The 27,709-nt window shown below is 37.1% G+C and overlaps 1 protein-coding gene and 1 non-coding gene across 3 annotated transcripts in view; one reads left to right on the top strand and one right to left on the bottom strand.

Annotated features, from left to right (window-relative positions):
• The window catches only part of LOC108096230 (serine/threonine-protein kinase NLK), a 72,660-nt gene that overhangs the window by 25,605 nt on the left and 19,346 nt on the right, over positions 1-27,709 (top strand). The gene's annotated exons all lie outside the window — the stretch shown is intronic.
• On the bottom strand, positions 21,755-21,827 carry Trnaa-agc. Its single transcript has one exon. It is a non-coding gene; the product is annotated as a tRNA-Ala (tRNA).

Here is a 27,709-nt window from a genome sequence, read left to right as displayed (position 1 = left end):
TGTTTTTTTTTTTCGTCGTTGTTCAGGTTTATTTGTTATTCTTCTAGATTGCCGAATCAGATTTCCGTTTTCTAACAGAGTAGGTGTCGCATATATCTAAATATATATATACAGTGGTGCTCATAGACTTAAGCCACTGCAACTACCATAGACTGTTTTCTTAATAACTTTTTTGAAGATATTTATTTTGGCGTGAAATTTTTTGCATTTTGCAACATTGTTATTTAAGCAGCTGATCACAGTAAAAAATGACAAGTAGGAATTCGGGGGTTCCCAAAAAATTGACTAAATTGCCAAAAGGAGCATTCCGATCTGCTCATATACTTAAGCCACCTTAAACTTTAATCGTCAAACTTGTGATTTTTCCGGGAAAGTTGTGCTATTTATTTTCTAAACTGAAATATTGAATACTAAATACGTTTCCCAAAACAATTTGATCGCTATGGCTAAAAATAAAAATACAAATCCGGCCGAAAGAAAGCTAATATGGGAATATTACGAAAAAAACACAAGTATTCTACAAATATGTAAGACTTTACATTTTTCGCGTGGCAAAGTCAGAAATGCCATTGCATTTTATAAGAAACATGGAACCTGGGAAAATATTCCACGTGAAAAGCCCAGAAAAACCACTTTAAACGACGATAGACGGATTGCCAAAATCAGTAAAGCCGATCCGTTCTTGACATCGACGCAAATCAGAGGTCAAATGGTGGCAGATTATGGCGTGAATGTGTCAGCTCAGACCATAAGAAGACGGTTAAATGAATTCGGGTTATATGGACGCATTGCCCAAAAAAAACCATTGCTGTCCAAAAAAATGTTAAAGCGCGCCTTCAATTCGCCAGAGAGCATTTTCAAAAAGGTCCCAATTTTTGGAACATGATTGTTTGGAGCGACGAATCCAAGTTTAATGTCTTTGGGAGTGATGGTAAACCATATGTACGACGTCCTCCCAACAAACAATTGGACCCCAAATACACGAAGAAGACCGTTAAACACGGGGGCGCTTCGATTATGGTCTGGGGCTGTTTCACCGCATCGGGCGTAGGTCCCCTAGTGAAGATAGAAGGCATTATGAACGGCGAAATGTACAGGGACATCCTTATTAACAATTTATCTGGAGAATATGCCGATAATTTGCCACTTGCCTGGATATTTCAACAGGACAACGACCCGAAGCACACCAGCAAGATAGTCAAGTCGTGGTTTAGCCAAGTGAAAATCAAAGTTTTGCAATGGCCACCGCAGAGTCCCGACTTGAATCCTATAGAGAACTTGTGGGGAATTCTTAAACAAGTCGTTGGCCAAAAAAAACCAGCAAATAAAAACGATTTGTGGCGAGTTTTGCAGAAAGAGTGGAAGAAAATCACCCCTCAACAGTGCGCACGTCTTGTGGGTTCAATGCCAAAGCGTTGCTCCGCTGTTCTTAAGCAGAAAGGTCACCCCACTCAATATTAAAGTAAATTTATTAAAATTATAAGGAATATTGGGCAAATTTTAACTTTTTCAACCATTTTCTTCCAGGTGGCTTAAGTATGTGAGCAGGACATTTTGGAGATGGTCTCATATTTTTTAAGTTTTTCGTTAAATATATATTTTTATAACTTGGGTATTCTTCGATTAGAACACTGATATATAGAACTAATGTGACACAAATAATTGGAGCTGTGAAATAAAAACTTTTCTTAATTTTCGTTTAAATTCTTGGTTGAAGTCTTGTGGCTTAAGTCTATGAGCACCACTGTATATATGCGATTACTGTTCTCTGATTTGAAGGTGCGGCTTGAACATTTTGGTTAATTAAACTACAAACAATGCAATTAGCTTTTTGTCTACGATTGATAGCCATCGCTTCGCCGAACTTAGCTTAAACGAATAGAGTTTTGTTTGCGACTAATTTGCATAAAATTGCAGTTAACACCTCTTTTAGGTGTGTTTAAGTGGGCGGAGTGGGGCGTGGATATTGGACCTTGGAATTTTGTGGGTTTAAGCCAAACGGATGCTGGTCGAAAAGCAATTCAATTTTGCCTGTAATTTGATTATAAATTCCTCTTCCGTTACCTAACGGACACACGATAATTGGAAGAACAGTACTTGGCACTAATTGGGAATTAAAATGTATTTATTTGGCAATAATTATTGTATGCATTTCAATCGGTCGTTGTCAGTTGTTTAAGCAAAAGGATATTGAAGAATTTAGTAATTTAAATTCAATTTGAACAAACTACCTAACACCCTTGCCATCCAAATATAGTATATTAAAAATGTTTTATTGTTTTGCATTGCGGTTCAAGTTCTTTTAGATACCTGCCCCCTCTGGCCTTTCCAACCTTTTGCCCATTTTAATTTCCTGAAATATCTCTGGAGACTTCTTTATTTCGATTTCTTGTTGGCTGCAATAAAGTCGAAAAACAAACAAATAGCAAAGGAGAAGTAATAAACAAAAATGCAGGCAGTGAGATAAAGAGAGTGCATGTGTATTTGTGCATAAACATTCGCTTTAGTCAATCCCCCTTTCCCCTTCCCCCGCACCTCTTTTCACCCCTTTCCTACCGTTTTCTAGCTTTTCCTCTTCTGTTTCTTTGAACTCAACTTTTGCTACGCTTTTCTTTCTTTGCTTTACTTTATAATTTTTCCAACTTTTGACCCAGTTTTTTCCTCTTCATGCGCCAGACAGTCGGGAATGCCCCCAACCCCCCATAAGCCACCCACCTGCCTACCCCTACCCGGCACCCCGCTCCTGGAAGCGGTTTTTAAGAACTTTACACAACTTTAATTCAAATTGGAGCGGAATGGAAATGCTTTAAAAGCGGCCACAATTTATTTCAATAAATTCTAGCAAGTCGAAAAAGAAACAAACAGACTAAAGCGAATTTGTCCATATAAATAATGGCAAGAGCAGGCGACTCACGTTTTTGTGTCATGTGCATAAATATAATAAAAACAAAATGCAGAGACTTTGAGGGGCGTGAGAGACGGAGATAAAACTGCGTCAGCTGTGACGCAGATATATGTTTATACTATATTGCAAGGCAAGACAAAATAATACAATCCAATAAAGAAAAATATTATTAAATAACGAGTATTAACCTATATAAGCATGTGATATGTAATAAAATTATACCTACTGTTAAATAATTCAATTCTTCTTCTGGTTCAATTTAATCTTCAATACTTCAAACTAATCAAAGATTTAAGATTTATTTCTGTGTAGAGTAGTGTGATTGTTAAAAGAGGGGTGAGATGGGGCGGTCGACGAGAAAACTAGTTGGCAAGAGATGCTGAAGATGGAGATGAGGGGAAGTGGGGCTGCAAATGGAGAGGAAATATGGTAAAGTGCATTAAATGTGGATTAGTTAGAAAAGCTGGAGATTTTCTTTAAGTATTTCATTTTGCAGTTCCATCAGCCGTTAATGTTTACTAAAGACTTTTTCCATATTAAAAAAAAAAACAAGAACATTATATATAATAATCCGCAGCTTAAGGGGTTATATACCTTTTTGAGCGAAAAAAATGAGGGAACTTTGGATTTTTTTTCAGGTGTGTAGCAATTATTTTATGATACTGAGGTTATTATTTATTGATAGTACATGTTTTTATAGACACAACAAACGTTTGTTCTTAAAAAAATATAAATAACTTTCGAAGTTATGGCAATTCTCTCATAACCCTTTTTTTGTTATAGAGGCTTGCGGTGACCACGATGGAAGTCCAGCGGGTCAACTAAAATCAATAAACCAAAAAATTTTTATTAGTTTAGTATTATTTCTAGTTCGTCATTGAATTACTTCAAGAATATTTGGTTTTTTCTGCATACAGTAACAATTTTTTCAAAAAATTGATTTTTCGAGCTCTAAAAATTTTATTAAAAATTTCTTATCTGCAAAATCGAAATTGCCGCATAAAAACTGATTCAATGACGAACTCGGCACAATCATTACGAATATTTAAAAAAAAAATTGAAGAAGATCGATCAAATAGTTCTTGTGCAATCGCGGTCACAGCAAAGGCACTTTTGGAAAAAAACGACTTTGAGATAATCGCATTCAAAGTTTTACGTTGCGGTACAAAGAGTGACGTACCGCGCCTCAAAACGCTGTTTTCCTATCGAACTATTATTCGGATCTCTTCAAAAATTTGGGAAAATGTTCTCTAGGGGATATACTTTAGGATTCAGTTTAAAAAAATTTTTCGTTTTTTTGAAAAAAAAAAAGGTATATAACCCCTTAACTTAAGTGCACTTTACAGCAAACTATATAACTTCTTGATCTAGTTATGTTAATTCATGATAATCAAGTTTGTAGAATATATAAAAAAGAATCAGCGTAATTGGATGCAATTAGTAGTGCGGCAGGAAGTCACAAGAAGAAAGTAGCAGGAAGAGCTAATTTAATAAAGCGTAATTGAAATGAAAAGAAAAGGAAATAATTTTATTAATGACAGTCATTTGCGTAAAGAAGTGACTTTAATATTAAATAGCTTTGTTTAAAGAAAATATTTCTTATTTTTGTGGGTACTAAAAATAAGTATAATACAATACTAACCTTTTATAATTATTTTCTGATAATATCACTACCCGAAAAAGTCTCTGAACCCCAGCCAGATCAAGTGGTTAAAAACCCCAGCCGAACAGAAAGGTCACCGCGAATTAAACTTTGAGAACTCTTCAAGCTTCTCAGACGTTTCCAACGCTAATTATGATTGCCCTTCAGAAAACAAGAATAAGCCAGAGATAAAGAAAAAAAACAGGAGAATTAACCTTTAAGGGCCTGAGAAGAGAACCAACTACCCGCTGATCTTAGCCGGCAGTCCACAAAAGTCATTTGAAAAGCTGCTGCTAACCTTTTTTGATAAATTATGTACAAAGTTTAAATCGAAATCAATTAACTATTAATAATAATATGGCGGGCTATATCATTAAGACACGAATTCACCGCGGGCGGCTCAAATATATATTTTTACAATGTTTACATTTCCAGTTGGCGCAAGAAACTGAACCCAAAGCCGGGTAGGAAAAGTATCAAAGTTCAATCAAACTTTCAATTAGCAGTTAAAGTTAATGATGATGGGGAAAAGCTGCTGCTTCTGCCTCTGGGAAAATGCAAATGCGAGTTCTTGAATCTCTTTTTCTTCCACACTTTATTCCCACCAATCTTCCACAGTATCAGACTTTTCATGTGGGCTCGTAAACGATTGTGTGGGCGTCTATTTGACATAAAGTGAAGTGGAAATGACAGTCAGATGTGAACAATCATTGGAGTGAACATTTTAATGGGTGATGACTATGGGGAAGTGACTGGAAAATCAGGTTTGAATAAGGAAAAAATTATAGTTAAAGGTGCGCAATATTAAGAGTTACCTTATTCGAAAATGTGTGGCATTTAAGTTTTATGGTTTCGAATATAAACCTAGTTCTAAATACATGGCCTATAAATATTTCCTAACTACAGGTCAGGCTCTATTAAAAAGTCACAAACAAGTTACAAGCAACAATTTTAAGTAAGGCAGATTGCTTTAATTTCAAGTTAAAACTGATTGACGACAGATCATTTGATTAGACTGGAAATCTTAAGTGTTTTCCAAGGTGCGTTAGCTTCTGTAGGACAGGTTTTCCCTTACTCTTCTCCTATTATTTCCATGCATTGCACGCGATGTATTTAGTTGTATTATAACTACCAAAAAATATGTTAATACTGAACAAATTCAACACACGTACTTTCTTAAAATTCATAACAAATACACTAAAAACTTTACAAAATTGACTGCAGAAAGTCATAATCTTCAGCAATAAGAACGACGGCAAAATTTGAAGCGAAGCGACGACAAGTGTCATTATAACATGTGACTTCCTTATTGTCCGAATACTTGGCAACTACTACAGCTGCAGTCTGATGGCTCTTGGCTAAGCCATGGCCTAAACCCCCCACCCCCCTTTCTCTCCAAAGCCCCCTTTCATCAGCTTCTCGATGTGTCAGCTCGGCTTTTGTCTGAAAGCGCGGGCAATGCCAACATTTTGAGTGGCTTATGCGGCTAGCATCAGCTCAACTTCAGACTGTGTCGCCATCTCCTTCGCTTTTCCATCTTCCCAACTTTTATGCCATGTGCACCCCTATGCCATGTCTACTATATATATCCCCATGCTGGTATGTCTGCTGCTTCTGAAGTGTTATGCGATTTTACATTATTGGCTCTGTCTCTGACTTAACTCGGGAATAGTTTTTGACGCAGTTATGCCTTCTGGTTCTGGTTTTGGTTATGGGGAAAAGCGTTTTTCTTGACGTGCTTCCTTGGTTATAAATAGAAACGGATTTGCTTACGGCTTAGCAGGCTGAAGACTGAAAAAAAAGAAAACCCGTAGATGGCAGCACATGGATAAATGTGCAAAAACTTTTGTGCGAGTGCAAATCCTTTGAGGTCTCACTTGTTTTTGTCCTTTATGTGTTTTTGCGTCACTGGGATAAATATAGAAGAGCCTGAAGGCATTGTTCGTTGTATTTGAGATTTTAAAATGGCCCTTAAACATTTCCCCAGGAATATCTTAGCAATTCTGAGATAAATTGCACTTATTCATACTATTCACATAGCTTTGAATAAATTATGGGGTTTATTTTAAAAGTGTTATAACTCAACACTTGAAAATGGATGAGTACCGTACTCCGTACATTATCTACCTCGATTATTTCCCTCTTCTTCGATTATAACACCCTCTAGGAGTGTTCCATTTCCACACTTTGTGCACTTTGATGACGTTAACCCTGCAATTGCCCATGGGCCAGGCTTCAGCTCACCCCATTTCCCACACTTAACCCCCCAGTGCAGTCCGCATTGCCATTTGCAGACTAACGAGCAGGGAGACCCTTTCATTTTGTTTTAACACATTTATCAGTAATCAGAGCAAAAGCTTGGCCACAAACAGATAGCATTAACCCCCCGAGGTAACTATATTTTCCATTTTTTTTTCCTCTTGCAAACTGTTTTGTTTTTTTTTTTGCACATTGTTTTTGCAACAGAAGCAATAACTGAGGCATTCAGTTTTGCCGCTTGGCTGTGCTCCACTGGCCACATTTTTATTTGTGACGAGTGCAGCCAGACAGACGCGGCGGCCTGGTCTTCGGACCGAGTCTTCTGAGCTTCTCAGTCAGTCGGCCCGCCGTTTGTCAATTACCCTACAAACCTCCAAGCAGCCATACTCTCGTACCCATAACCACTCGTACAATAGCAACTGCAGCAGAAACTCCGGCGATAGCAACATCAACATAAACAGCAACAGCAACAACTCGGCCAACTCAGCTGATTGTCTTTCATAATCGTCGTTATGCGCTTTGCTGCTGGCTCGAATGCCAGTTAACCGAGATGCGAATTTTTGTTACCCTTGCAAGGCTGAAATTATGCAAAGTTTGGGAAAGTCAGCGGCGGTGTTTATGTGAAATGGAGCAATGGAAATTTGCCTTACTGCCAAATTATGCAATTTCAGCTGATTTACATCTTAATGGTGCTGGTCTGATTGAAACGTAGCAGGTTCTTAGAGTACATAAAACCATAATTAACTTGTTATTATTCCAGAGATACTTATTATAGGTTTTTATACCTGTCACTATTAAAAGGCTCGTTCTCTGTTGTTAAATCTAATTGCTATGTAATGTTTAGTTTATGTGTTGTAAAGGTAGTTTCCAGTTTGGTAATAAGAAATATATCGTAACTATTTATTTGAGGGTATTAACCCTTTACATGGTGGTGATGCATATCTGCATCATACCGTTCAAATTCATTTATTTTTCAACGGGCGTTGCAAAACTTTCTGAAATCTTTTTGATGCAGTTCAGAAACTTTCGTTTTTTATATAACAAGTGTTAGTCACTCAGAATTCTGTCCAATACTCAACAGATAATTACTTTTCCCGCCAATTTGGTGAATGTGGAAATCTGAACTGGTTGTGCAGTTTCTCATCCAAATATAAATATCAAAAAAAAAAAAGTATAGTTAATTTAATTTATACTTATAAACAGGTAAAAATTATATTTAGTTATATATTGTCGAGTTTTTGTGTTTGTTGCATTATAATACGAATAAATCAACAATTTTGCCTTGTTGCAAATATGCATTAAAGTAGCTTTACACATAGAAAAAATAAGGTAAAACCAAAAAAATTAAAAAAATAAAAAGAAGTGTATTTTTTATTTTCACTTATCTACCAAACAAAAAAAAATGAAGAAAATCGGAGTTATTGCCATGTAAAGGGTTAACTTCTTCGGACCCATTACCATACATTTTTATGGAATGGTTAGCTGCTGCTCGGAGGTGTGGCTGTTGGATTTGCTGGCTTTTGCTGACTCAACGCCCCCAGCCTCCTTTCTTCCCGTCGACTGACTGACCCCCTGCATCTCGTTTCTGCTGCTGCAGCTGCTCCAAAGTTCAAGTGTTGCACTTTTTTCTGGCTCCATCGCGGTATTGTTGTTGTCATTTGCAGGTGTGCGAAGATTTGCTGTGGGTTTTGTTTTTGCACCTCCCTTTTTTTCATCAGCGCATGTTTTTTTTTTTTATACTTAAGCTGCTTCCGTTCAGCATTTTTTAGTACCTTCCCTCTCGCACTTCCATGCTTGCCTGGCTGTCATAATTATTTGCACTTCACATCATCTGCATGTGAATGCGTGAAAAAAGGGGCAGACGAGAAGTCACAGCAGAAAACGCACTATCTTTTGTAGGATTTACAACCCGATTGCTACTTTAAACAAATGTTTACAAGTTTACTTCTAAAATTTTCAAAAATAATTATTATTTACATATCAATATTTTTATTTTGTAATATTAAACCCTTCTCAATATTAAATCTAATCTTATAAACAATTATAAAAAATTATAGAATTTTTGTTCTCTGTTTCCCTTTGGCTACTCACTTTTTACGCTCTTTTTTCCCATCTGTTGCTGTCATAATCAGACAAAAACTTTTGCTGTGGTCAATTATTGTTGCCGTCTTTGTCCTCTTCTGATGCTTAAGTTTTTGTTTTTACTGCTCTTACTCCTTCTCCGCATTTGTGGTCAGCTCCTGTAAATTGCCACTAAAAGTGTTGAAGTGCAGCACTCCGGTTTGTCATTAAGGGCCAAGACGGAAGGGGAATTCCCCCGTCTCCCTCGGCTGTTTTAGCTCATAATATTCATATTAAATTATGTATAATGTCTGCGGCTTTCACGACTCTCAAATTACATCAGAAAGGAGGAGAAAACTTGAGAACAGGGAAGGGAACTCCATAAAAAACAGGAAGGAGAGATTCATAGGAAAGGGTATTGGTGGAATAACAGGAAGACATTATCAGTTACTCAGGCAGGATGTTAAAATAAGTGTATAGCTAGATGATAGTAATTTAGACTATAGTTTATTAGGTTAAGAAGTTAGTTCTAAAGTTTTCAATTATAATTTTTTTTCTGTTAAATAATTGTTACGATTGAACTCGTCCTTCTGAATATTTTCAATTTATATTTCTTTGAAGGCTTAATATCTTTTTATAATTTGATTAACACCCCAAGTCTTATTCTGTCTTCAATTTCAATTAACTTCATCAGATTGAGACCCGGATTGAACCCTATGATTGACTAATTGCATACCGCCTACCAGCTTGACCATCGATGTATCTTCTTCTTTTTGGTCCTGCTCATTCTATATAATTTTCCGTTTGCCCAGGCAATCGCAATCAATAATTCTCCTTCTCAGCGGACTCCCTGAAGCATTTCTCAACAGCACGAAGTCGTCTGCAATTGACAAATCGCTTAATTAAAATGCACAAACGCCCCAATAAATATGCAAGTAAGGGGGTAAAAAATGCAAACATGCAACAAGAATTGAGGTAAAGGGAATAAAGGAGAAAGAAAAGAGAAAAAAGCTAAAATCAGAGAGCGATCATCGCTCAAGTTATACGCTTGATCAATGCTTAATAATTGTCTGTAATTTTAGTTAATTTATTGCAAATGCTTTCAGCAACATGCTGTGCGTGTTGCGGCAACATGTTGCAAATAGCCGTCATATGCACAAGTGTGTGTGTGGCCAGTATGTGTGTGTGTGTAATCGAAACCGAAGCGAATCATTGATTTCCTGCGCATTTCATGAGCTTCGACTAAAAGCGAAGACAGACGAAGGAGAAACGAAGACTTCGACGACGCATCGATTTCACACACCTCCCCATCTCGTTCTTACACTCTCCCTTCTCTGTTCCTATCTCAAAAACTCACTTGCCTTATCCTGCGTGCAGTTTTGATACCCTGTAATCATAGAATTCCTAAACAAACACTAGGGATCACTGGTTTCTTATATTGACTAATCACAAGTTTTAGTGAGACACTTTTAACTCTAGAATCGTAATTTTGTGTAAGCTGCAAGGCCACACTGTTCCAATTTCAGGACCTTATGGTCACTCTAATCATGTTACATAGAACTAATGTACAAATGTATCTACCGGGTATCACAAGGCCGCATTACTTTTCCCCGGATCATCGTTCTTACTTGTTTTTAGTCCATTTGCTGAACTGGTTCTCAGCTTCTGCCTTACCCCTTTGCAGCCCCCATTTCGTGCTGCATCATTCGACAATGTTTAGTCTGGTTTTTGTTTCACTTTTCCCCCGCCGCCGTCGCTTTTGTTGGCTACTTCTTGGAGTCACATGTGAGTTTCGCTCTCCCTGTCTCCTCCTCTACATGGAAGTAGAAACTAAAAATTCATTGAACTTTCGCATGAAAATGCTCTCAAGGTTATCAACTTTAGGCCTGTCCAAGTCCAACTGTTGCCAGTCCGATTCCGATCCGTTTACGACACAAAAAAATAAACAGAAGAAAATATAAAAAAAAAGAAACTCCAACGAGTTCTCTATGGTTTGCTGTTGACTTTAGTCGGGGTTTATTCAACTCGAGCCGGAGTCGGAGTCGGGAGTCTGTGGCTATGCCCCTGTGCCACCTGTGGCCTCTACCCACCGCCCCCTGGCCTTGACTGGACCGCGGACACGCCCCCTTTCGGGCATGTGGTCATGCGTTTTTATTGTTCTTTAATTTGTTGGGTATATGTAGTTTTAATGGCTCTGACTTGGCTTCTTCGTGGGTTAAGGTGTGATAATATTTTTTAAGGGGTTGGCCATTGGTTCAGGTGTTTATTTAGTTGCCATTAAAATAAAAGTCATTTCATAGAACTATTTCACTTAATTAAATTGGTTATTAAATTATTTATTTGTCACACAACTGGCTTAGTTTCACGCTTAAGCACTCCTATAAAGTATAAAATATACCTCTTTCATATCAGTTATATTAGACTTAGTTTTTAGGGAAATTTTAAGGATTCTCTGGATTCCACTTCAATAACATTCATATTGGTCTCGTAAACGTTTTTTAGGCTTTTAAACATTAAATTCTCCATTTAATTCGCATTTGGTTTTATTTATTTATATGTGCTTTTTCGTTTGACTGCGAAATCATTTTATGGTTGTACAAATTTAAATTACATTACGCATACGCCCTGTTGCGTCGCCCCCAAAGGCAACTCATTGATATCTCTCTGCCAGTCCCCTTTATGTGTTTTCTCCCCTCATTTCTCGCTTATCTGGGACCACATGTGTTTTATTTGCTGTGGCCAAGGCAATTTATGTTCTATTTTTTTTCAGTGGTCTTCCTTCATTCGCCCGAATTTTCATTTGATTTAAGGCCGACCGTTAAATTGTATTTTTGGGTTTTTATTACAAGAATTTATCAAAATATTCGCCACATTTATAAGTCAGTGGTTTAGATAAAAAATGGGGGAGAAATTGAAATTATTCAGTTGAAAAGAAAACTCTCAGACATGCACCGTGGGGTAGACAACAGAATGGGTTTGAAGTAAGTGAAATTACACAATTATTGTACAACATGTGAATGGCCAAAAAAGGGAGAAAAACCGCCTGTTCAACAACCTAATTACACGGCTAACAATAACAACTGAAGGAGGCAGACAAACGTCTCAGTTGGCTGCTCGTCTTCGAGCCCTCCGCATTTCCCTATTTTCCGCCCATTTCCATCTCCCTCCTCCTTTTCCTGTCTACCTTTCGGTGTAACTATTGCGTGTCAGTTGTGTTGACTGACGACTGCTCAACTCTTTTCTGCATTTACTCTTCTTGCCCCCGGAGTTTTCCCCGCACTTTTCCCCTCCCAGCCCCCGCCCTTTTGTGGCTGCATTTTCTTGCATCGATTTTAAATGCCAAACACGTTTGCGGTTTGGCCACGAAAATGTAAAAAAAGAAACGAATGGGAATAACTGACAAGTTGAAATAAAGAAAAACCTTAAGCAGGTGATTCCCTGTTCTATGTAAATGCAAAGCGAAGAACTTTGAGATGGGAATAGTGTTATTTGTTGGGGAATATAGTTTTTGTACTTCCAAGCACGTTTGGTCACGGTTTTCCCAGAAAAACTTAATGGAAAACTGTTGGAAACTCGGGCTACTTTTATGCTTCCCTAGTAATCTTCAGATAAATGGCTTTTACTTCTACCTTAATATCAGTTCTTTAAATTTTAGCTGCTTTAAATTTAATTTAAATCGTATCCTATTCTGTAAAACTCATTTCAATTAGTAAACATGCTTTTTAAACAACCTAACTGCCTTTGGAGATTTCAAACTTTGTTTATATTTGAGTGCACATTTATTTTAATGAAATCCTTTCCTTTCCATCTGCAAAGAGAACCCATCGCCTTTGTAACTATCTCGAGGAAGTTGCTTAAGCCCCGGGCTGCAATTATGTTTCCTTATCGTCTAATTGTTGTTTGTAATGCTCCAACCCTTTGGCATACATCCGTTTCCTTTAATTTCCCTTTTTGAGCGACTCGAGGTTTGTCAAGAGAGTGTTTTTTGTGTCATTTGCGACTGCAATAGTTAAAACAGGAAATGTAATAAACATTTTCATCATCAGTCGACGGAGGAGGAGAATGTAGTAAGCAGGTGTGTGCTACGCAGCATTCCAGTTTTTCAACTTTCCCAACTTCTTAACAGTTTATTTACTTATTTTTTATATGCCCCGCCTAGAGCGCTGCTTGTGCGAATTTAAAGAGATATACATTTTTCTCACTCTAAATATAAATTGGTGTTTTGCTTTGATAAGTGTTTAAAAAGTTGCGATAGTTTTGCTTTAAAGTGGAAACATATTCAATCACATCAAATAATGCAAGCGGCAAATAATCTCTGTGTGGTGTTGTTGCTTTAGGCCTGGGAAATTTCACATAACCTAATCAAAACTAATCAACAGTCAACAACAGCAATAAATTTGATTGCGGGCTGTTGATGTTTGTTAGGGGTCAATCCACCTTTCGATTGGTTTGTTGTTTTCGCCTCCAATGAAATCCAATCAAATTGAGTAAAATTGAAGCTTAATTAGTTGGGCCATTCAGCATGCAAATTGCAATCAATTTGATGATTGTCCATTGATCTCCAAACATCTAATTTGCAATTAATCAACGTAATTCCTCAGATATGAGGAAGGCAATGCGCTGAACGAGGTCGAAAACGAAGCAGTATTTTTTTATCGATTTCTTAATTCACTTCACTCATTTTTATTGTCGTGGCTGTAGCTGCAAAGTTGATTTGGTAAATGCATTTTATTTGTTAGCTGTCACTTGTATGCTTTTTGCGTCTTAATTGATGAGTTTTGCACTGTGTGGGAGTGGATAACTTAATTTTACACTCAGCTGGGTTTTGAATATAATGTCATCGCGTAAAGTAGAAAATAAACGTAGGTTTAAAAATATAAACAAAAAGTTTTTAAATGTAAAAAAGAATCTTACATTGCATCTACTCAGGATCAAAACAACCTAACTATTCACATAATTTCCAACATTTATCCGACTGATTTTTTCCAAAACTGGTTTCAGTTGTTGACAACATGGTAAAATCGAAAAAGAAGGAAAATCGAAATATAGTTGCATAAATTATAAGCCAACCTGCACTTGTCTGTCTCAGTCTTTAAGATAGTCTTAAAACTCACTCGACTCTCGACTGGAATCGAGTATGGGAATTATTTATGACACTTGCAAAATGATTTGCTGCCAAATAAAATGTTGAAAATGTTGTCGGCTTTACTTAACTCTACTTTAGTGCACGTCCATAAAAGATATATATTTATTGATTAATTTCCCCCTTCTTTATTTTCTTTGCAGGTAAGCAAAAATACGTGTTATCTGTCGCTCTTTCCTTCACTCGTCTGGGGCGGAGTGGGTAAGTTTATTTTCGGGCTGAACAGGAAAATTTCAATTGAACATTTTGGTTGGAACGGGTTTTTACGTGGGAGGAGCCCATTGAAAAGTAATCGTGAGAATGAAAACAGCTGGGGGTAATTTTTAATCGAGTTAAGCCCTTCTAAAAAAATTTGTTTTTGGCTCTAGCTTATTGAATACCGACCTTAAAAACTAGGAAAACTCTTATAATTAATATGGAAATGAATATGGCTATATTTTGTTTTACAACTGTAGGGCAACCCAAAGGATTTAAGAAGATAGCAAAAAATGATTAGTAAAACACAGGAAAATCTTTCGTGTCATGGCTGCATATGAGATTTTGATGTGCAGATGAAGACAACAAAGGAATAAAAAGAATGTTGCAGACGCGAAAAAAGTAATAAGTGACAACAGCAGCCCTGGGAAATGCAAAAGACAAAAAGCCGCGAAAAGAAACGCGAAGAAAAGAACTCTATCAACGTCGACGGTGTAATTTAGCAGGTTTTTTTTTTTTTAATTCTGCTGCAGATGCCTTTGTCAAGGTTGCCATTTGTGTCTCACAATTTTCGATTTTCTTTCCCGCCGCAACTGATAATTATTCTGTTTTACTAGTGATGCATGCCCCTAACCTACTAAAAAGTGATACAAGGATTAATGGTTCTACTAAATCTATTATTATTATTTTAAATTAAACATAAAACAATTGAAACATTATAAACTGTAGACCACCTTCAAATAGTTTTCTATTTTATGAACATTGATGGATTTCTTTGTTTCTTTTTTAGACTTTTCGCTGATTTATGACTTCGCGTGGGTTCTTTAAATAGAAAATCAAACTATTGAATCTGTTTATCCCATTCCTCTACGATAGACAAATTGACACTTCGCCTTCTAAAAAGCCATTAGCAGCACTTTTCTTGATTTTTTATGTTGGCTTTCCCCCATTTTCAGAGATAAGACAGAATGATAGACAACAAAAACAAAGTTCATTGCTCTAAGAGCTCCACACCATTTTCATCCTCACTAGAACAAAATAATCAAAATGAAATTAGTCACTCGACATTCGTTGGACAAATAAACGTAATACTGTCTGTCAGTCAATTGTTTATTTGCCCTAGATACTGATTGGGAGGAGAATTAAATAAACTTTACTTGGTGGCCAAGATAAGATAGGGAAAACAAAAAAGCTTGGAATAAAATTCACTAAAAGCAAAAAATAGTCAGTTTTATACATCTGATCACGATTATCATTAAAGATTAAAATGAGAATGAGGTTGAATGTCTGGCGTAATTGCCACTGGAATTGACTGTGATTAAACTCTGCTTGAATTCCAAGGAATTGCCCGTGAGTCTCAAAGGCTTCTGATTTGATAACACTTTATAAGTAGGGGAGAGTGGGGCATTGTCGTCACTTTTTTTTTAATTGCGTAATTTGTTGATAAAATAACTTATTTTTATCATGTAATATACATGGTTGGATTCGGAAAAGATCTGGCTATAAAATGCAGTAAGTATTTCGGACATCCTCTCACTTGTTTATTAATACGAAACTGTTATCTGAAAGAAGTCAAAATTGGAAAATTGAAAAATCGTGGGGCAAAGTCGTCACCCCCCTGGGGCAAAGTCGTCACATAGAATAATGAATGCAAATATAGGTACCCATGTGCACAAAACTATTTCAACTTGTCAAACACACATTTATTGATATTCATACATATAAAAAAGTGGAACACTATACCTATTTTTTGCAAAAATTTGACACATTCAGATCTAAGTGAAGGATAGAAAGCAAAAATCAGAATTTCTTAAAGATTTTTCTTTGTGCGACCTCTTTTTTAGAATTTTATTTTTTTTTTAAGAACATTTTGGAGAAATTATATTTTATATTTAATACTTTACATAAACAATCACAAAACAATAATAAATTGATACGAGTTTGTATTTCAGTCTGAGATAATACAGTGACGACTTTGCCCCACCCGTTGAGTGACGACAATGCCCCACGCGACATTTTTTGATAAAAACATGAATAACAAATCGAAACTCGAATCAGGTGTTACACAACCTACCATCTCGTGTTCGCCAAACATTTCTCAACAATAATAACTCATCTTTATACTTCTTTGATCAAAAATGTACTTGGAAGAAAAAAAGTTCTGCGCCGGAGAAAAATTACTTTTGAGGCTCCGAAACACTTTCTGATGAATAAATAATTACACATAACCTATAATTCTCCCAAACTCCGTTGGTAATGTAGGAATAGTGCAATACACTTACGCTAAAAAAATTGGGTTGGTAGCCCTTATATTTTTTAAGATAATAGCGAGTGACGACTTTGCCCCACTGACGACATTACCCCACTCTCCCCTAGGGGAAAAGTGAAATAAAAACTTGTCGAGAAGTTACTGATTAGAACTAGCTCGCCTAGAAGCCATTGAACTTGAAAGTTTTTAATCAGCTAGCTTCACTTTGAGGTCATTAAAACAGCTGTTTCTTACTTATTTATGTAGAATATTTAACATACAAAATCATTTCTTTGGTTCTCTTACTATATTTTAATCTCTCACTATACTTCCGGTCTATAAATCTATTTATAATAAAATATTTGTATGTATATTATTGTTGTTATTTTAGTGCCTGAAATATATAGTCTTTCTACCATTCTTAAGCTCCTAATCTCTTTTCCTTACATCATAATTAGTAAAGACCTTGCTATCGCCACGTTTCCTCTTCAAAACGTTGTTGCCAGGTTGCCACATAATGAATCCACTTTCAGCGTCACATTTTCCATTCATTTTGCCAGTGCCATTTCATTTCCTTTCATTTCAAGTCGTTTCCCACACCCAGAGATAATACCTCCCACAACCACATATGTCATTGACTTTCTTGGGAACGTATGTGTTATAAGGTCATAAATTGTGACTGTTTTAAATAGACCCAACGCTGAAAAACATATATTTCTAATAAATATGGCAAGTTCTGCTCTTCCTGATTTTACGATTTTTATACAAGCTTTTTTATGGTCTGCCTTTGATGGGAATTTTATGCATTTCTATAAACAACTTGCGAAAAAGGGAGGCGATGATTTCACGCCCACATGCAATTTTTTTTTTGTGTTTTTTGTATTTCTTTTTCCTATTTAATTTTATCATATCTCTAAATAAAGAAGGCAGCCCACAATGTATTCGATTTACACTTGACACAATTCTCTTGTCGAAACAGTTTTAATAGTTTAAAAATAAAATTCGCTGTTTTCTGCCAATAAAACGTGTGAGGGAGAGGGTGATATATTCAGGTGGAAAGAGGGGAAGGCGAGGGGCTGGGAGTGTGAGGCGTGCGAAGTGTGCATAAAATTAAAATTAGGCACGAACTTTGTCTCATTCCCGCCAGTGTTCCCTCTCCTTCCCGCATTAGCGACCACATGGCGTCAGCTTGGCAGGGGAGCAAATACCAAAGGCCCCCGTCCTCATTCTCCCCCTTTTCTTGTTGCGGGTGCGAGCGAGACGAAGCAACTTGGGCAAGGTCATTAAACCACACAAAAGCAGCGCTGCCTTTTGAATCGTCATCATCAGCTGTTTGAGGTTTTGTTTTATTCTCTTTTCCCCCTTTTTTTGTGCTTCGCTGACTTTTTGCATTTGCATTTTGTGTTTTGCTTTACATTTCCGCCTGTCAATGCATTATTAAATTCACACACACGTCGACAATTACGCACCTGGATTTTTACCTTAATACCTGCAAACGGCGTCGGCGTAAACTGGGCCCAAAAGAAACAAAAACAAATTTAGGGCTTTGCTGATTTTGTGCTATTTTGCCGTGCTAATGTGTAGACATTGAGCCTTACTATAAATATTCTAGCTTAGATTTTTTAAGGGGCTTTTTAAAAAGTTTGACATACATATTTTATTTAAAATTGTAATTATTGTTTGTAACATTTTTTGATATATTAACTTGCTTAACCAATTTATAGTAATAAACAGAATATTTTTCGTACGATAATGATCAATAGGAAATTTTCTGAAATAACTTGCATACCTTTAAACGAAAAAAAAATTTAAGGGAATATTGTTTTAGAACTTCTTGGAAGCACTGTGTCCCAGTGTGTGCAATTAACACGCCCACCAGCTCCCATGGCTGCCCTCCTTTTTTCGCTGTGGCCTCAATGCTGATTTGCATTTGGCTTGGCTGCCGCTTTTTCATTGTTTTTTTTTTTTTTTTTTTATACGCCCAACCTCCTTAATTTATGCATTTTAAAACATGTTTTGTGTCTGCCGCTCGACTCTTCCTCTTATTTTCGCTGATTTTGTTGTGACATTATTTTCCAGTTTGGTGGTGTGGGAAAATATTTAACTGACCCTATGACGTCCGTTCTATTTCTGCTGAGATTAAAGCAACACAAATATTTGACCAGAATTAATGACACTTAAACGGTTAGGAATAACAGATCAAGTTTATTTTGCATTATCCATTATTGATTTACGGATAAATTATCGAAGCATCGATGAGATCACAGTCAAGGGAACTGATATGGCAGTCGGATTTGATTGCAATTTATGTGAGAAACCTAAATGGGAAACTAGAGTGTGGCTTTAGTTTATTCATCACTTTTTGTGGGAAATTGATAAGTTGTCTTAACCGGACTTCTATAGTATCATTGTAAGCTAAAAACGCCAAGTTCAAAAGGCCAAAAGGAATGCGGTTGTATTGCGTCAGCTGCAACTCGAACTGACTCAGAGCCATATCACGCCCAAAACTGGTGATTAATCAAGACATGTTTTTTTTTTTTTTTTGTGTAGAAATAGGAAACATTTGTCGAACAAATGTTTGTTCAAAACATATGCTAATACCGATTTTTTTTCTCAAGCAAGAAACCCACTCACACTTAAAAATGTTTAAATTAAATATTTAAATCGCTTCGAAATGCAGTTGCCAAATTGCTTTCAGTCTAAACGGATTACCAAATGTTGGACTTTGTTGCCAAACAACACAACCACAAAAGGCAGCAATTCGGTTGTTAAAATGCCGAAAATTTTAAAAGAAAAACCCGAAAGAAAAGTTACACAAATATTTCCACATAAAAGGTTGAAGCATTGCAGTTTAAAAATGCAGGGCAGTATAAAGATTTTTCTTAAGGGTTATACATTTTCAAAAGATTAGTATAAAAATCTACAAATTCCTTACAGTTAAAACAAAAAGTTTAAACCAAATATAGACAGATGACAAAGAGAATACCTTTTCTCGAAATTTACACAAATAAATCCAATTAAAATAAAATCATTTGTATGATTTTCATTTAAATCATTTACAATTTAAAATAAAATGTGCTGGTATTTGCTTTGCCTCTGTAAATAAGAAAATGCCTTTAGGTTAAATATTGAAACAACGAAATTCTCTTGAAGCATATAAAAAATTCAAATATTTTCACCAGTAAAATTACATCAAAACAATGCCAACGGCATTGACAAAAATAAAAACACCTTAAAAAGATAAAAGTACGAAAATAAATGCGTGGGCAGCAGCGCTTCAAGGACTTGGTATTGTTATAATTTTTTCCAGAGAAATTTTCAATAAAAATGTTTCATTTTTTCTTTCTTTATGTCACAGTATTTTTAATTATCGTTTGTTACTGCTCTTGAAAACAAATTCATTTTATTTTTACAAAAAAAAAAGAAATATTTCTTGTATAATTTGAATTTCATATTTTATTGAACATTTTAATGGTTTTAATTCGTAGTTTCTTTTTTTAATATCTGCAATTGAAGGAACAATTAGAACTTATGTATGTGTGGATATTCATTTCATTTAAGGTATCATTTTAATACTGAGCTGAATTCGTAAAAAGTTTCCAAGAATGTGTGTGTCCAGTAAGCTGACCTAATTTACTCAATTCTCACTTCTTTTATGATCTGTTTTAGTTCTTTGAGTCACGTTATCCGAAAAAGTTTAAAAGCATGAATCAGCCTGACTTAAGGTTTGATTACTTAAGTATACCAAATATACTATATATATAATGAGCTTAAAGTGTGTTTCAAGATGTCTTACAACAATTTTAAGTTGGCTTCCTTTTCGCCCTTCGCTCAATCATTAAGCAGCTGTTGCTCATCAGAGGTTGTAGCTGCTGCCGTTGCATTCAATCATCAATCAAAATTTTGTGCTGTGCGTGCCAGGAAAAGGAGACAAAAAGGCAGGAGAAAAATGCCGTAACTGAAGGCTTTAATGATGCCAAAATGAGCAGCAAAAATGTGGCCAAGCTCCTCGTTGTTTTTCGTCTCCCTTGCGCTCGTTTGGGGCCAAAATGCACTGCAGGAGCCGCAAACTGCAGCAGTAAAATTGCATTGCCACAGGCAAATGAGGAAATGCTCCTGCTGCTCCCCCAGCCAGCCAGTCAGCCAACCACCCAGCCCAGTCCTCCTCCCTTATCCCCTCCTGCCTGTTTCCCCTGTGGCTGCTCTTTGACTAATCCATCAACAAATGAGGCTGTCGGCTATATAGCACGCATACAGCGACTGGACGGGCTGGCTGGCAGGCAGAAATTGCAATAAAAACGTTCTCCGGCCTGACCCAAACCATTTGGTCAGTTACCCTTCAGAGCCAAGCCCACACCACTTCAGCTCCTCTTATTGCTCACTTTTTGCTGGATTTTCAAGTGCCTTCGCTTGGCTCGCATCTTGGTCCAAACAGCAGGAGCGAATTCTTTTTTATTTATATAACACACTATACACAAATGCAGAAGAAATTGTTATAATTTGATCATTTGGTTAAGCTTGCTAAGAGTATATCCTCACTTCTAAAAACTGTAAAAAAAATAATTATTTTTGTATTCTGAGTGTCAGTAGTTAAATAATATCTTTTTGAAAAATGGGTTTAAGGAGAAACATAGAATTCTCAATGCTATTACATTTACCGCAACTGTATATCAACGCGGTTTTTGCCCAGGACTTTGTTGGCTAGATGCTTGGCTCAAAAGTGGCTGCTGATGGCCCCATCCGCTATCTATTCGCCGGCCACGCCCCCCGCCATCGCCCTTTTCCGCGCTGCGCATTGATGTGCAAAGTTTTTATGACGCATTCGTGATTTCTCTTTTTCCGTTGCTTTTTTCAGTGCTTTTTATCTCAACATTTTTTTCCCCGTTCAATTTTTATTTTATTCCTTTTTTCTTGTTTTTAATGCTGCAGTGCGTCCATTTTAAGGCCTTTTGTCCTTGACTCAAGTGCTGGGAAAACTGAGGGCTCGCGAATGAAATGCGGTTTTCTTGACTTTACAAAAAGCACAATTTTCGGGACAGGAAAGATTGTAAATTTTACAGTAGTCAAAGAAATTTAAAGCAAGAAAATTCGTGCAATGGTAAATGGCAAAAACATTAAACAGCTAATAAATTGTTATAACTGCACGATAACATACAACTTATTTGCGTCATTTTGTTAATATTGAATGTAACTATGCACTCAAACATTTATGTTTTTCAACCCAAAAGCTGTAATTATTTTGTAAAAACTTTAAAAAACGGTGGTGAATTGTATTGAATACTTAAAAAAAAAGTTATCAACTGGAGATGCGGGGCATCGATCCCCGTACCTCTCACATGCTAAGCGAGCGCTCTACCATCTGAGCTACATCCCCTTATAACGGCACACGTGCCGAACCGAATGCCAAGCAAACAAAAACTATAGCAACAGAGATATAGAAAGTTGTTGTTGCGTGGATCGGTCAGGTTGCTTTTTCGTAGTCTTGTTGGCTTTACTTTGGGCCTTATCTATAAATAAGTAGGAAATGCTCAGTCAGCTGATGGAGCATTGGACAAAGCTTTTTGAACTTGACACTTCATCGGTTTTTACTCTCCCCCTCTCTTTTTCTTCAACTCTTTTTAAACCATACATATATTTACCAATTTATAAACACTAAATTTGCCCATATATCTCGTTTTAATCCCGCTCTACTTACTTGAATTGAATAATAATGCTTAAGTCTCTGCTTACGTTTATGATTAGCTAATTAATTAGCCAAAAAGAAAATCAAATTTATTGCGTCATTTGGAAAGTGCTCAATTACAGGCTAATTAGTTCGGAAGCAAGAGCCGGAAAAATATGAGAAAGGAAAGAGGTGGGGAAATGGCTTTGAAGATGAGTGAGGCCCCATTATAATATTTGTTGAGCGAATTTGGGTCACAACTTGTTTAGTTTCAGTTTCGCTGAACGTGTTGAACGTGTTTTTTTTTTTTGCTACCGCCTCTTTTTTTAATATCTTTCTATTTCTTTCTTTTCGTATATGCCTGTCTTTATCGCTCTCCCTGCACTTTCCCACTGTCTGCAGCTGTTGGATGTGAGTTAACTATTTGCAGCAGCTGTTGGTCATTTACTTTCAATATTGGAATGAAACTTTTTAGTCTTTTGTCTTTATATGGGTCACTGTGACGTCATTATCGAGTGATAATCAAGACGACGTCGAGGGAAGAAATATAATAAAGAACAACAGCAGGCGACTTTTTACAGTGCCTACTAAATGTAAAGGAACTAGGTTATTTATAATGTTTTCTGTGGCTTGTGTGGTTTTTTTGACTTGGCTTTGAGAAATTATAATTCAAAGATGTGGATCTGCTTTTACTCGACATCTGTTCACTTTTGAGAAGGCTCACTGTAAATTAATATCCCAAACGCAAATTGGCATTATGCGGTTTTTGATGAAAACATTTGCTTGATTGCTTGCTTATGGCAACAACAGATGTGACCGAATTAAAGGAATTTCAGGGGATCGAATCGGTAGATTTATCTCGTGTAATATTATTTTTGTGACTTGTGTGCCACATGCTCCGCACACCCAACACACCGCACACACAAAAGTCATGATTAATCGCATTTACTAATCAATACAAATGTCACTCAAGCCATTTGACATTTAAGATTTGTGGTCTATCGCTCCTGTTCCCATTTTCGTGGGCCCCTTTGTGGTTCATATTACGCATACGCACAGTAGTCCCAACTGGCGCCCAACCAAAAGTCTCGACTTTTGCAACCCACGAGCCTTTGTCAATTACCGGGCGCGTAAATTTTCCGACTTTTTTTTTTTTTTTTTGGACATGTCATGCAGGTGGTGTTGCGGTGGTGCAACACCAGAAAATGCAAAAGTAAATAGGAAATATTTCTCACATGTTACACAGAATTCCAACTCCCTGAGTTCACACGACTCCGCGGTTTATCAACCGCCGTTTTTCGTACTTTGTTTCCCGACTATCAGCCATATTTCAACTGAGAATGCTAATTGACATCGCGTGCCAGAATAAATGTCATCAGCAGCAATGAGAAACGACAGAAAATATGTATATATTTTTAGCCTAACAAATATGTGTAATAAGGTCAGTTAGGGGTTAATAGAGTGAGTGGGGGTGGTCAGAAAAAGCGTCCAGTTTACAGGAAACGCGTTTCTGGAAAAGCAAAGTAGCGGCGAGAAAGCTAAGAAAGTTTTCGTAACAAATTCAAATTAGTTAAGAGTGCGGTTACCTACATACAGAAAAAATAGTTAAAATTCATTAAATTTCTAAATGAAAATTGTAATATAATATAGAAATAAAAAAACAGAAAAATGTTTGGTTGGGTTTTTTAGTAACAATTTTCAAATAACCAAATCTTCAACTTAATATGAATCATGCACACTGTTAAAGAGGACTGAAAATGAAAATATTTAATAGGCAAACATATTTTGTTGACTTATATTTATGTCCTAAATAACCTTACCCTCTTTTCAGTATATATAAGCATTACTCGCCTTTTTTTGTTGTTGAAATATCATTATCTCTGGCGATTACCATTAAATGGTCGTCATTTGTCCATCAAGACAGCGCTGTGAGCGTGTTAAGTTTACAATAAAATCAGAACGCGAGCATGTTCCGGCTTCTAATATACTAAAGCAGGACATTGATAAATGGTTGAGCGGATTTTAAGCAACGCGAAATGAAGGAGTAAGAAGATTAAAGCCAGGCACGTTTAGCATCCTTTTTCGTTGTTATAAATATTCACAATTGCACGCGTGTCTGTCATAAATATGAAAAGCGTTTCATAAATTATTGATAGAAGAGAAGATACAAAAGAGTGAGAAGTGTGCTGTGCTGTAACGAGTTACGTAAGGCCTACCTCAAGCCAAAAGATAAAGGATAAATCGTAACGTGGCTTATCAACAGCGAGCAGCCTTTGAGCCCGAAGGCCCTCATGGTTCTCTGCTGGGATAATGCCTAGGCAATCGCTATATAATATATATTCTTATGTGTGCGCGGCTCACGATAAAGTGGCAACTTCATTCAAATCGTTGTGGCATTGTTTGTCCGTCGAGTATTGAAATTTATTAGAGCGTCGCCCATCAATGATAGGGTTGGATTAGGGAAAAGGATGCTGAAGGAGAGCCCCAACAAAGGAACTGGGACCTTGAGCTGTCGGTTGCCGGCTCGGGAAATCTTTAGATTATTACCAGCCATCTTGGCCTCGATTTTTCCGCCTCCACTCCCTTTCCCCGGTTCAATCCATGACTTCAGCAATTTTACGCCATATATTTTGTTACTCACTTGAACCTTTCCCCATTGTTATAACTTTCTCTGACACGTACAAAATCCTATTTTATTTCGGGGTTTTTTCCAATTTGTCAGAAGTAGAGAAAGTGAAGGAGAGAAAAAAAGGACGCGCGAGAGGAGCTATTAACTTATTAGTACAACGTGGCGTATGAGCAACTTGTTGAGAGGAATAAAGTCATGAGAGAAAAGGATCAAAAGGCGGAGAAGGCGGGGAAGGCGCCGAAGCAGGCGGCACAAAAACAAGGACGTGGCACAAAAAACAATGACAGCTTGTCATGCTTATGGCACACGCTCCACCTGAAACTCACACACCTGCAGGCACACGCACGCACCCACACAAGCTTATGCAACATGACGCGGAAAAGTCGGCTACATATTTTTCTTTTTCATTTTTTTTTTATGAAAGGAAGCAAAAATGGAAAAGGGAATATTGAATTTGTGCCGTGTTTTGATAGGGTATGAAATGTTGGTTTTGATGGGTGTATGTGTTTTATAAATGAAAATTTATAAGGCTATGTACAATGTTCCAAATAAATCATTGTCACTTCGTGGAAATTTTTCTGGAGAGCACATAAATTGTGTGAATTGGGTGTTAGTTAAAAAGAACAAGCTTCGGAGTAAATATTTGAAAATAGCTAATAAATCATATTAGCTTTTAAATGTTCAAAATATTTAATCAGTGGAAAAGTTTTTTAAAGATACTTCTACTAAATGCCGCACACTGAAGTACATAATACATTTGGACCCGTTTAGCATAAGCCAAGTGTTCCCTTACTTGCAGTTTTTTATGGCACGACGACGCTTTGTCTGCCAGCCAGAGTAACTACACAGTATTCATTTCCAACTCCCCCAACCTGGCCAAGAGTCCTTTGTTTTCCTTGGCTCACATGAGAAATGTGCTCGACAACAGAGACGTCGACGTTCGCCATTTACATTTATAATATTTTTATGTCACCCACGGCAAGGCTCATTCGCCACCCGCAAAAACCACCCACCACCCACTGCTGCAACGGTATATATCATTAGAGAGTGTTGGCCACGCCCTTGGGCTGGGCTTAATTTTAACAAATTATTCACAGACGCCACAAGAATTTTTTCTATTATTCTTACACTTTTTTTTTTTGCCATCTCTTATTACATTTTCCACCCTTTTTAATGAGGGGGCGGCGGTGGAAATTCATACATTTTCCTGCCAAGCATAAAAAGAATAAGCGCCTCACCTTGAACTTTTCTTTGCAGAATCTTTTCGCAAAGTTTTTCATGCGTGTTTCTGAAAGCAAAGAGAAATTTAATGAAAAAAGGTTGTGGCGTTCATCCAGGTGTAAAATATAAATAGCCTAAAATGATAACAAACAAAAAGTCTTATTGCGGAACGTTTTTCGTAATCGGGGAATGAGGTGCAAAGGGATTTGAGAAGTTTAAAATTTATGGAGCTGCTTGGTGGCTTCCATTAATCAGATATTTTACGGAGTGCGATAGAGGGTGGAAACATTTTTTTTTAAAGAAATTCATTACATTTTAATCAGATTTATAGACGGATTTTAAGGGGAAACAGTAAATAAGCTCATCACTTAATTACTAGGAGCTGAAAATGTGTTATACCATCGTTTATCAGTTTTAGCTTCCAAAACGAAAACCTTTTTTTTCCGGAAACTAAAAGCTTTCTGGGAAAACTATCCCTCATTCTGGTTGCCAGAAAAGTGAACAGTATGAATTCCCGAGGCTAACTATTTGCTCCCCCCTCCTCATTTGACCTTTTTTGTTTGTTGCTGTGCAATAATTAGACAATTAAGCGCATAATTAATTTAAAAGTAACCCGAAGCGCCCCCGGGCGGTCAGCCAGCTGTGGAGCACAATCATGAGCCCAGTCGGGACGTCCAAATGGTCGCAGGACCACTATCCTTTTTGGCCTTGGCCCCACGGGGCAGGCCCAAACATGCAAGTGTTTGAAGAGCCGGGAAGCTGTGGGTTTTGTGTTGAATGCGAGAAACGCAGAAATGGCAAAAGTCGGGCTAAATTAAACATGCGAAGCACAACAAAAAATCGCTCGAGCATGCAAAATTACCGGGAAGGAAGCGTGGGCTGTGTGGAAAATCCATGAGAAATGCTGATGACGGTCTTAAGTATGAAGCGACAACAAAAGGAAAAAGGAATACATTAAGTCCTAACGATGAATGGACAATGGGATTACCCTTGAAATACTTTTGTCTTTCTAAATCGCAGCATGAAAAGGTACAAATTAAATGGATTGAAGTTGAAATTAACTAGTTAATGTTTTAGGAACAGCTAATTTTTATTAGATTAAAAAAACATATTCAACTTTAAAGACCCTCGAGTTTTATTTATAACTTTGCCATTAAAATGTACGATTGTAATCAAGTTCCACCCCCAACATTCTTGCTTTATATTGTGATATCTTATCCTCCCGTTGTTACCCATTAGCAGCCTAATCAACCCAAATATTTTTGGGAGTTGTGGGCGTGGCAGCTGGTTCTGCGGTGACGTGCGGCTACTGTTGCCTTTGAGCCTTGTCGTTTGGCTATTTTTGGGAATTTCAGGAACAGAGCCACGTCGTCCCATTGTTTGCCGTTTGCCGACAAATCCGCACAAAAACGTAACGTAACGAAACGAAATGAAATGAAACGATTTTGCCTGGACGGCCACACGCGCGTTCAACATTTCGGCTGCTGCTGATTCAAGGGCATATCAGATCATCATCATCACCATTATTTTTGTATCCACCCACCAACCCGAGGGTGGCGACGAAAGTTTTTTGCACCCCTCCTTTGGCATGTGTCAAATGCATGAGCCGCAAACTTGTTTCTTCTATCTGGCGCCAATTTGGTTCGCTTTTTGTTTGTCTCCGGCAGTTTGGTAATTTTCCATTACATAAAACACTCGTTGCATATGTTGGGGCGCATTTGCGTCAGAAGCCGGGAAAAGTGGC

Source organism: Drosophila ficusphila, unplaced genomic scaffold (genome assembly GCF_018152265.1).
Source record: "Drosophila ficusphila isolate 14025-0441.05 unplaced genomic scaffold, ASM1815226v1 contig_106, whole genome shotgun sequence".
Classification (NCBI taxonomy): Eukaryota; Metazoa; Arthropoda; class Insecta; order Diptera; family Drosophilidae; genus Drosophila; species Drosophila ficusphila.
This window is presented reverse-complemented; position numbering and strand designations above follow the sequence as displayed.